The sequence below is a fragment of the Ranitomeya imitator genome, chromosome 4 (genome assembly GCF_032444005.1).
Source record: "Ranitomeya imitator isolate aRanImi1 chromosome 4, aRanImi1.pri, whole genome shotgun sequence".
Taxonomy (NCBI): Eukaryota; Metazoa; Chordata; class Amphibia; order Anura; family Dendrobatidae; genus Ranitomeya; species Ranitomeya imitator.
Window position 1 is genome coordinate 21,209,091 of NC_091285.1, and position 12,319 is coordinate 21,221,409.

The following is a 12,319-nucleotide window of genomic DNA, read 5'->3' on the forward strand; positions in this document are numbered from 1 at the left end:
GAGTGTACAAAATATGCAGCCGTAGCCCGTGTAAAAGGCAGAAAACCGCCAAGAGGAAGGAGGAACTTAGAACGGGGTCGCTCCTCACCAAATGTTTCATCTTTAATGTATTCCCTCCGTCTTTACTGTTCAGAAATGATGGAGGTGGAAATGGGATTAAAACTGAATAAACAGCTACTCACAGTAAGTATTTATTTGTGAAACATTCCGGCGCGGTCCACCTCGAAAAGAAATGAAACGCGGCTACGATATTAATATTTCCACTGGCTGCATACATGGTGCTCCCTTCCAGAAGACGGCTTGGTGCAAAAGGATTAAATGGGCCATTCAAGCTAAAGGAAAGCTCATATCACACGTGTATGTACGAGTTTCTGGAAGGCCTTGGCTCTGTAGACATTAAACGGCTGATAACAGAAAGCAATAATCTATTTTCCTTAGCAATTCCCCCCTCCCCCAATTATTTTGAAATATATTAAGAAAATTCATCAAAATAACGTATAATCTGTGAAAAGTAATATAAAAAATCAAATAAGGGAGGAGGGGGATGCAGCTGCAGCATTTTGGGTATGCTTGAGACACCTACTGAGAGAGGAATCATGTTTCAATGCTCCCATGAGTATGTTAGTTTTTTGTTTTTTTCAAATCCGTCATACGGTTCCAGAGATATGGGTCTTTTTTAGTTTTCTGTTTTATGGGCTGTTCCGCAGGGGCGTGGCTCAAGGGATCCTCGGGGGCGGGTCTGGCACGCAGCACATAAAGAGGCTCATATCTCTGGAACCGTTTGGCGGATTTTAAAAAAACAAAAAACTGAGTACTCAGGGGAGCAGCAGGAGTAAAATAAGAGGGAAACCTAGGCAAGTTTTGTTTAAAGAAAATTCTGCGAGAGGGGGAAAGGGAGCAAAACTAGGGCGAGAAACTGATTGACGGAGAGCAATTAGCACAGCTCTGATATCACACCCAGAAAAAATCCACCAAAAGAAGGAACAAGACCTGCAGGATACACACATTAGGTATTAATAATCACAACACCATCAGCATCAGCCATATGTATAAAATAAAAAAAATATGACATAAATATCTCAGATGGAAAAAGCCCTATATTCTCTCCTCAACCACATAAAAACCACATATATCAAAATGCAAACATTAAAAATATATTCCCCACGGCTCCTTTCATGCCACTGTCGAAATGAAAATCCGTCCTATGGTATTTCAATAAAATGCTGCATTAGATATGTAAAAATCAGGAACGAGAGCACTCATGAAAAATTCATCACAAAAGCATCAAAAACATGAAAAAAAAGCACAACAAACGTCATGTAGATGGGAAAAGCTCAAATTGAAAAGCATCTATCCAGTGTGCATGAGCCCCCACAGCGCTGTCTACGGAAATAAGCATATTTAAAGAGACAGTAACCTTTTTTTTTTTTACTAGAAGGTATACTTTAAAAATAAAAAAAAAATCCTTTTTTTTTTTTTTGTTGCCCTATTTTCACTGCGGCAAAAATGAGGTAGTTGAAACGTGCGCACCCACCCTTTTAGCTGACCAAAAATGCTATATTAATTTAAAGGGGTACATTCATATTGACCATCTATAACATTATCCATAGGTTCCATCGTTGTCAAAGAAGGACGGAGAAAGATGCGCATGCTCGGTAATTTTCAGAACTCCCATAGAAATTAATGTAGAGATGGCCATGTTCAGCAATTTTCAGGACTCCCATAGAAATGAATGGAGATGCACATGCTCGGCAATTTTCAGAGCTCCCATAGAGATGAATGGAGAGACGCGCATGCTCAACAATATGTAGAGCTTCCATAGAAATGAATGGAGAGAGATGCACATGCTCTGCAATTTTCAGAACTCCCATAGAAATGAATGGAGATGCGCATTGTCAGCAATTTTTAGAGCTTCCATGGAAATGAATGGAAGGAGATGCGCATGCTCTGAGATTTTCAGAACTTCCATAGAAATGAATGGAGAGGAGATGCACATGCTCGGCAATTTTCATAGCTCCCACCCATAAAAAAGACTGGAAAGAGATGCACATGCTCGGCAATTTTCAGAGCTCCCATACAGATGAATGGAGAGATGCGCATGCTCAACAATTTTCAGAGCATCCATAGAAATGAATGAAGAGAGATGCGCATGCTCGGCAATTTTCAGAGATCTCACCCATAAAAAAAGATTGGAGAGAGATGCAGATGCTCGGCAATTTTCAGAGCTCCCATGGAACTGAATGGAGAGGTAAGCATGTGCTTCAATTTTTTCAGAACTGCCATAGAAATCAATGGAGAGATACACATGCTCGGCAATTTTCAGAAATGTCATAGAAATCAATGGAGAGATGCACATGCTCAGCAATTTTCAGAGCCCCCATGGAATTAAATGGAGAGATGCTCATGCTCAGCAATTTTCAGAGCCCCCATGGAATTAAATGGAGAGATGCGCATGCTTGGCAATTTTCAGAGCCCCCATGGAATTAAATGGAGAGATGCTCATGCTCAGCAATTTTCAGAGCCCCCATGGAATTAAATGGAGAGATGCGCATGCTTGGCAATTTTCAGAGCCCCCATGGAATTAAATGGAGAGATGCTCATGCTCAGCAATTTTCAGAGCCCCCATGGAATTAAATGGAGAGATGCGCATGCTTGGCAATTTTCAGAGCCCCCATGGAATTAAATGGAGAGATGCGCATGCTTGGCAATTTTCAGAGCCCCCATGGAATTAAATGGAGAGATGCTCATGCTTGGCAATTTTCAGAGCTCCCATAGAAATGAATAAAGAGAGAGATGCGAATGCTTGGCGATAAGAAAAATAAATAACATTTTCATTGGATGTTAGTTGGGAACTGATGAAAGGGGCTACAACTTCAGGATCAGACTATGCAAAGTCTGCTTGTAGTCTGTTACCATGGATACTCATAGGTCTGCGTAGGACCTGTGTACACAAAACGGTAAGAGATTGATAGTCCAAAAATTATATGAAGATTTTCCTTTATTTTTCATTTTTAGATTTATTGAAGCGGAATTCAGTTAAGTGGACGGGATCATGGAGTAAAAATGTTCCACATCGTGGAGAAAGTGGTCCCAGATCCCCCACCGCTGGCAGCGCGCGCCGCTCTTTGATTATCACATGGTTTGTATTTGCATCTTTCAAGTCCTAATAAGAAAAGTCTCCATCAGAGGCGTCCGTCCCCGGCACGTAATAGAATGATTATAGTGTACGGAATTTTATAAGGGCCTCCACATGCTGAAACAGCGAAATTCCAATAATCTGGCATCCGCTAATCCAGAAAGTATGATAATGTAGTCATCTGACCATCCAGAAAGTCTGCTAGTGTAACATCTGATAATCCAGAATAACCTCGGTGCAATGTTCTACATACGGCAGTTTCATATACTTTCCTTCGACTGTCTGATAATCCAGAATGTCCAATATCTATTCTCTATACTCTTCTATGCCTGTCTGGTAATCCAGAATATTTCATTACAATGTTCTTTACCATTACTTTTTTTTTTTTTTTAAACAATCTCTCACTACTATCTGTTAATCCAGAATATTTGATAATTTCATAGATTTTTTTTTAATGATTGCAAATACATTTTATTGAATTACTTGTGATTAACCGATAATCCAGAACATTTGATACCCTAATCGCGATGCCTTTCACTATTACAAATCAATTTTCTATACTCTTCCATAACTGTCTGATAATCCAGAATATTTCATTACAACGTTCCTTACAATTACAAGTTGAGTTTTTCCACTCTCCCATTAATGTCCAATAATCCAGAATATTTATAATTTAATTGTTTTTTTTTTTTTTTTTTGGGGGGGGGGGGAGGATATTGGAGATATTATGATTAAAAGTACATTTCATATCCTTTCTTATGACTGTCCAATAATCCAGAACATTTGATAATCTAATTACATTGCCAATTGCAATTACAAATTAGTTTTCTGCACTATTCTATAAATGTCCAATAATCCAGAATATTTGATAATCTATATAATATATTTTCCTATGACTGCCCAATAATCCAGAATATTGGATAATCTCTATACTATACTTTCCTATGACTGCCCAATAATCCAGAATATTGGATAATCTCTATATAATATACTTTCCTATGACTGCCCAATAATCCAGAATATTGGATAATCTCTATACTATACTTTCCTATGACTGCCCAATAATCCAGAATATTGGATAATCTCTATATAATATACTTTCCTATGACTGCCCAATAATCCAGAATATTGGATAATCTCTATACTATACTTTCCTATGACTGCCCAATAATCCAGAATATTGGATAATCTCTATATAATATACTTTCCTATGACTGCCCAATAATCCAGAATATTGGATAATCTCTATACTATACTTTCCTATGACTGCCCAATAATCCAGAATATTGGATAATCTCTATATAATATACTTTCCTATGACTGCCCAATAATCCAGAATATTGGATAATCTCTATACTATACTTTCCTATGACTGCCCAATAATCCAGAATATTGGATAATCTCTATATAATATACTTTCCTATGACTGCCCAATAATCCAGAATATTGGATAATCTCTATACTATACTTTCCTATGACTGCCCAATAATCCAGAATATTGCATAATCTCTATATAATATACTTTCCTATGACTGCCCAATAATCCAGAATATTGGATAATCTCTATACTATACGTTCCCATGACTGCCCAATAATCCAGAATATTGGATAATCTCTATACTATACTTTCCTATGACTGTCCAATAATCCAGAATATTCGATAATCTGTAGAATATACTTTCCTATGACTGTCCAATAATCCAGAAAATTGGATAATCTGTATATAATATACTTTCCTATGACTGTCCAATAATCCAGAATATTCGATAATCTATATAATATACTTTCCTATGACAGTCCAATAATCCAGAATATTCTATAATCTCTATATAATATGCTTTCCTATGACAGTCCAATGATCAGGAATATTCGATAATCTATATAATATACTTTCCTATGACAGTCCAATAATCCAGAATATTCTATAATCTCTATATAATATATTTTCCTATGACTGTCCAATGATCAGGAATATTCGATAATCTATATAATATACTTTCCTATGACAGTCCAATAATCCAGAATATTCTATAATCTCTATATAATATGCTTTCCTATGACAGTCCAATGATCAGGAATATTCGATAATCTATATAATATACTTTCCTATGACAGTCCAATAATCCAGAATATTCAATAATCTCTGTATAATATGCTTTCCTATGACAGTCCAATGATCAGGAATATTCGATAATCTATATAATATACTTTCCTATGACAGTCCAATAATCCAGAATATTCTATAATCTCTATATAATATATTTTCCTATGACTGTCCAATGATCAGGAATATTCGATAATTTCATTGCAATGTTCTTTACCATGTCTTTAATGGTATGTATCATTTTCTTGCACTTTTGTGTAGCATCTCCTGGATATCTAGGGCTATAACCCCCAATACCCGGTCCACACACGCGGAAGGTCGGGAACGTTGGTTGTTGGCGTTTGCACTATTATGACTCCCCCAGGCTGGTGCGTAGCCGCTGACTACATTGAGCAGAGGGGTAAATGCCCACGTGGCCTGCGTTGGTGCGGACCCCCTATTTGCACACACATCATTACGCGCTCAGACACCTGCTCCTCTCCGTACAAATCGGAGAACAAGTCCCCTTTGTGAGGCGCCGCGGCTCAGGTGACCCCGTCTGTCACTCACATGTCTACATTGCTCAGTAAATACCTGCTCGTTGTGCCCCGGCCTCATGCGTCTGACATCTCCTCACCCCTGGAATCTGCAGAAAGAAGACAAACAAGATTATATTTAGAGCACAGAAAGATTAAAAGACAAAAGGCCGTGCATACTTCTACACGTCCCTGTAACCCATGCATGCCCATAAGTAAACCCTGCCCAAAAGTGGGTGACTCTGCTCGTTATAGCCTTCTACAAATGTCATCAGAACCGGCCGACTAGCTACAGTGTGTGGGACGGAGTCCCCATTTTTCTAGGACGTCGGGAAAAAGATGATCAGGCATATCAGATTTTGATATGCCCAATCCTTTCGTTCTCAGGAAAGATAAACTGATGGCAGCGGATCACTTCCCTTTCCTCAGTGAAAATGCATGCATGCTTGGTCAATCAGCATGTGTATGCGTGCGGGGGACATAAGGAATACTTGCCGTCCTGAGACAGCAGTCTCAAGGTGGTGCTTTCAGGCGATAGTGATCTCTACCAATTCCTGAAAACTCATGCAGGTTGAATCATGCATTTATATGTTCAATGAGGTAAAGGAGTTAAACCACGGCCAGAGATCTCTGATGGCGGTTTACAGAACAAAAGGATCAGGTGATTGAATTCAGCCTGCCCAATACTTACTTCCTCTAATATGAATTGTTGGCCACCATACACATTGATGGAACACCACAGCTCCCAGAAAGCTTTGATAACCCATGATTGGATACTGTTGTTCTAGGATCTTACATACTTTCCCTACACGTAGACATAGAACGTGATATGTACAGCAGTGCAGATCGCAAAGAGAAAATCTATCCAAAAAGTTATGGAAGGATGATAAATTGTACAAGTTCCTTAATATCTTGCTGCCTTTTTCTGGACCTCCCTGACAAGAAGAAGTGACGCTAAACTCATTTTGGCCATTTACAGATGAAAATTATCTGATAAACACCCGCAAAAATCTGAGCGAGTAAACTCGTGTCCTGTGCGTAATCACCGATCTCAGCGATCACACCATTGTTATTTAGGATGGTGCCTCCCATGACCCTGATCAAGTATTAATTCACCGATTACACCACTTCCTTCCATGACTGTGATGTCACCGATCTCACCACTATTATTTAGATTTATGCCTCTCATTATTCTCATCTCGCCAATCTCACCACTAATATTTAGGGTTGTACCTTCCATGACTCTGATGTCAATGATCTTCCCACTAATATTTAGGGTGGTACCTCCCATAACTCTGATCTCACCGATCTCATCACTAATATTTAGAGTTGTACCTCCCATGATTCTGATGTCACCGATCTCACCACTAACATTTAGGGTGGTACCTCCCATGATTCTGATGTCACCGATCTCACCACTAACATTTAGGGTTGTACCTCCCATGATTCTGATGTCACCGATCTCACCACTAACATTTAGGGTTGTACTTCCCATGATTCTGATGTCACTTATTTCACCACTAATATTTAGAGTGGTAGCTCCCATGGCTCTGATGTCACCGACCTCACCACTATTATTTAGGGTTATACCTCCCATGACTCTGATCTCACCACTATTTAGGGTTGTACCTCCCATGACTCTGATCTCACCACTATTTAGGGTTGTACCTCCCATGACTTTGATCTCACCACTAATATTTAGGGATGTACCTCCCATGACTCTGATCTCACCACTAATATATAACTCTGGTCTCATAGATCCCATCACTAATATTTAGGGTGGTACTTCCCATGACTCTGATCTCACCACTAATATTTAGGGTTGTACTTCCCATGACTCTGTTCTCACCGATCTCACCACTAATATTTAGGCTTGTACCTCCCATGACTCTGATCTCACCACTAATATTTAGGGTGGTACTTCCCATGACTCTGTTCTCACCGATCTCACCACTAATATTTAGGGTGGTACTTCCCATGCCTCTGTTCTCTCCGATCTCACCACTAGTATTTAGGGTTGTACCTCCCATAACTCTGGTCTCATAGATCCCATGACTAATATTTAGGGTTGTACCTCCCATGACTCTGATCTCACCACAAATATTTAGGGTGGTACCTCCCATAACTCTGGTCTCATCGATCTCACCACTAATATTTAGGGTTGTACCTCCCATGACTCTGATCTCACCACTAATATTTAGGGTGGTACCTCCCATGACTCTGTTCTCACCGATCTCACCACTAATATTTAGGGTTGTACCTCCCATGACTCTGATCTCACCACTAATATTTAGGGTTGTACTTCCCATGACTCTGATTGCACTGATCTCACCACTAATATTTAGGGTTGTACCTCCCATGACTCTGATCTCACCACTAATATTTAGGGTTGTACTTCCCATGACTCTGATCGCACTGATCTCACCACTAATATTTAGGGTTGTACCTCCCATGACTCTGATCGCACTGATCTCACCACTAATATTTAGGGTGGTATCTCCCATGACTCTGTTCTCACCGATCTCACCACTAATATTTAGGGTGGTACCTCCCATGACTCTGTTCTCACCGATCTCACCACTAATATTTAGGGTGGTACCTCCCATGACTCTGTTCTCACCGATCTCACCACTAATATTTAGGGTGGTATCTCCCATGACTCTGTTCTCACCGATCTCACCACTAATATTTAGGGTGGTATCTCCCATGACTCTGTTCTCACCGATCTCACCACTAATGTTTAGGGTGGTACTTCCCAAGACTCTGATCGCACTGATATCACCACTAATGTTTAGAGCTGTACCTCCCATGACTCTGATCTCATCACTAATATTTAGGGCTGTAAATTTCAAAACTAACATCTAAAAGTCGAAATCTAAAATTCTGGTGAAATAAATCTACAACTGAACAAAGCTGAGCCAAAGGGTTTTTAAAAAATAAAATGAATTACGGAGACATTTGTCTGGTTGCACACCCAACCCTGGAGAATATTTCCCATGCACGCACTTACTGAAATGTAAACATTTGCTCGCCCGCATTATTATGTTAATGAGCGTATGTGCCTCCTCCCCCCATCTTCTCGCCTGTCCTCAAAAAGGAGTCATGGAAAAAAAAAAACCTTCCACTGCAATTAAGATAAGAATAATTCCCTTTGTTGTTTATACATGGATCCTCTCTTAAAGCCCTCCACATGTTCAGCTTCATGGTCTTGTCAGTTGAACGGCAGCAGCTCAAGATCAGCTGGTGTCATCGCCTCTGTGCCCGGGACTCGGTTAATCATACACAGAACATAACCTCAAAGCATAAGACTAAGGTTGTCCTCGGGTAAACCCTGCCCGTGATCTTTGTAATGAGCTGGGTCCGTGTCCTTAAAGCTGGTGTCTTCTAGTTTCGTCAATGAGGCATTGTGTAAGGACACCGTCACATTGGTTTCGGCTAAATACAATGGTGGTGCCGATCCCCCAGATGTCCAGCAAGATCAGTGATTAAGACACATAAAAAAGTCTGTAATTCAGAAATCTTTAAGAAGTTCCTTAGTTGAGTGTTCTTCCCACTCGAAAACTAGGTTGACACCAGAATGGAGAACATCAAAACATTTCAATCGTAGGACTCTGGTGGCGTTTAGTAATGTCCTGGTCTTCACTCCTAAGCATCTGCTATTCATTTGTTCTTCTTCTTGACCTACAGGTTGTTTCGAAAGATTTGACGTAGGTACAATCACATCCGAACCACAAGAGTTCCGACACCAATGACACAATCTTCTAAGAAGAACAGTTCCTTCAAGATTCAATCTGATTTCACCAAAGTTTTTAAAAACAAAGATAAATATAGATCCCCCCCAAAAAAACAGATATGGAAAGGTCAGACAAGGATATATCACAACGAAAGGTGTAAATTTGGGCCAAAAATTGGGCTTTAGGTTCGATGACTGGTAAGAGCAAACGAGGCAGCTTATACAGTACACTACCTGGAAAGTAGAAGGTGGGAAGGTGCCCAATGTGGTTCTAAATGAGCCCGTCTGCCTAGCCTGACACTATTGAGAAGATACTGATATGTATGAGAGGACAAAGAAGAGGAGGAAGGAAAAGACAGAGAGAGAAAAGAAAGCAAGAAAGAAAGTTTGGATGAATTTGAAGAAAGGACTGATTGGAAGATGAGAAGAAAGGAATAAAACAAGAAAGTAGGGAAGAAATAAAAAGAGAAGAAAGAAACAAAAGTATGGAAATACAAGACAGGAATGAAGAAAAACCGAAAAGAAAGAGAGGAACAATTGAAGAGAAGTAGAAAGAAAGAGAAAGATAGAATGGATGATTTAAAGAAAGGACGGATAGGAAGAGAGTATATAAATGAAGAAAGTATGGATAGTAAGTAAGGAAAGAAATAAAAAAAGGAAGTAGGGAAGAAACAAACAGAGAAGAAAGAAATGAAAGGATGAAACTACAGCGAAGGAAGGAAGGAAAAAGATAGATATGATGCATGGATCTGAAGAAAGGACTGATGTGAAAAAGGAAAGGAATAAAAGAAGAAAGTAGGGAAGAAATGAAGAGAGAAGAAAGAAAGACATGAAAGGATGAAAATACAGGAATGGAAGGAAGAAAAAAAAAGAAACAGGTTGTTTGACAATTCTGATGGAACCAGCGACAATGGAAAAAGCATAACCACTGATGTATTTTGCAACTAACTCTGTAAAAACTGGACTAGGCGATTCCAAAATCAGCATCATACCCCCGACAGACTACCTCGTGTATCGGGGGCTCCAGACTCTCTCGGGCAGATGATGTCTGTTGAAACAAGGTCGGGCATGTTGAATATTTATGCTCTAACCTTCTGTTCCCAGGGTAGATAAGTTACCAGCGGTAGTGTCTAGCAGCGATCCCTCCCGTCTCCCTATTCATGACGCATGAACGCTCAGCTGAACCAAGCGTGCATGTGTAAGGTAGAGATATTTATTGGCCAAAAGAGCGTTTCGCCGACAGCGGTCTGATCTTATGGCCAGCCTAGGTCAGAGCTAGACAAGCCTCTGGAGCCAGGTAGCCAGTGACTAAATAGTATCTAAGACTGGGATTATATAAGCCGATCCGCGGCATTTAACATCCGCAGATCAGTTCCATGTCTACCAATCAATCTGTGGCGGTGACCAGGCCGCCACGCTGATGAAGTGCACTGAACAATCAGTAATAACTTGACAGGACTGCAGACTAAGTCCAACTCTCTTCAACGTTTACATCAATGAGCGACCACCGCTCTGGAATCTTGCGAGGTACCAGCTGTCACCCTCCATGACACCCAGGTGAAATTCCTTGTTGTATGTAGATGACCTACTGCTTCTGTCACCAACAGAGAAAGGCCTCCAAGACATCCTGAAAATGTTAGAGAAATTCAGCTCCCTATGGGCACTACCCATCAACCCAAAGAACACCAACATCATGGTGACCAGAGGAGAAAGAGAAGATCGGACCAACACCCTATATTTCTCCTAAATAACTGCGTTCTTAAGAACGGACAAATGTACCTTCCGGGGCCTAAAAATTCAGCAGTCAGGGAGCTTCAAACAAGCCACTGAGACCCTAAAGGACAAGGTCTGCAGAACCTTCTATATCATCTGAAGGAAACTCTACCATCTGAAGCCGCCAGTGAAGGTCTGGCTAAAAATCTTCAATGCCATCATCGCCCCAATCCAGTATGGCAGCAAAGTCTGGGGTCCTCATATATACCAAACTGGTCATGGTGGGATTCCCACCCAACAGAAATATTCCACCTGGAATTCTGTAAGCACCTTCTTCAGGTCCATCGGAGCACCTCCAACAGTGCTTGACGGGCTGAGCTGGGCAGATTCCCTCTACACCTAGCAGTCCTGAACAGGACGCTGTCATTCCAAACTCACCTACAGAGTAGCAACCCAAGTTCCCATCACCATAAAGCCATGCTACGTGTAGGTGGGTCATACAAACTAGGACCCCCGGTACAGACCACCCAAACCCAACTGGGCCAAAACACCAATTCACGGCAGCCTGACAAAAGCCAGAATCAGGAAAATAGCAGATGAGGGCCAGGACAGGTATGTGAGTGACTGGAGGAATGATATCTTCACCTCACAGAAACTGACCCTGTATCGGAGTCTACAGGGAAACAACAGACTGACTCCATAGCTGGAGAAACTGAGGGCAGCGCAGTATGTGAACGCAGCCATAGATGAATAGACAGATGGATAGATAATAAATAGATGATACATAGATAATAGAAGATAGATAGATAAATAGATAATACATAATATATAAATTGATAGATAATAGATAGGAAGAAAAGGAAAAAAGAAAGAAAAGAAAAAGATAAGAAAAACAAAGAAAAAAAAGAGAAAGAAAAAGAATGAAAGAGAAAAAAAGAAAGATATGAGATAGCGAGAGAGAAAAAGAAAGCAAAACAAGAATGAGAGAAGGATAAAAATAAAGGAACAAAGGGAAGAAAGAACGAGAAAAAGGTAAGATATGAGAGAGATGAATATGAGTATGTGTGATACATGCATACATATATATGATTTTTGGGGGGGGGTCTTTTGGTAAGTAA

At 40.3% G+C, this 12,319-nt stretch overlaps 1 long non-coding RNA gene across 4 annotated transcripts in view; it reads right to left on the reverse strand.

Moving 5' to 3' along the window:
• Positions 1-12,319, reverse strand: part of LOC138675248 (uncharacterized) — a 110,484-nt gene that overhangs the window by 57,509 nt on the left and 40,656 nt on the right. For all 4 annotated transcript variants that reach the window (XR_011320650.1, XR_011320649.1, XR_011320651.1 and 1 more), the window contains one exon: positions 5,814-5,865. This is a non-coding gene — a long non-coding RNA (uncharacterized lncRNA). The remainder of the gene's footprint in view (positions 1-5,813; positions 5,866-12,319) is intronic.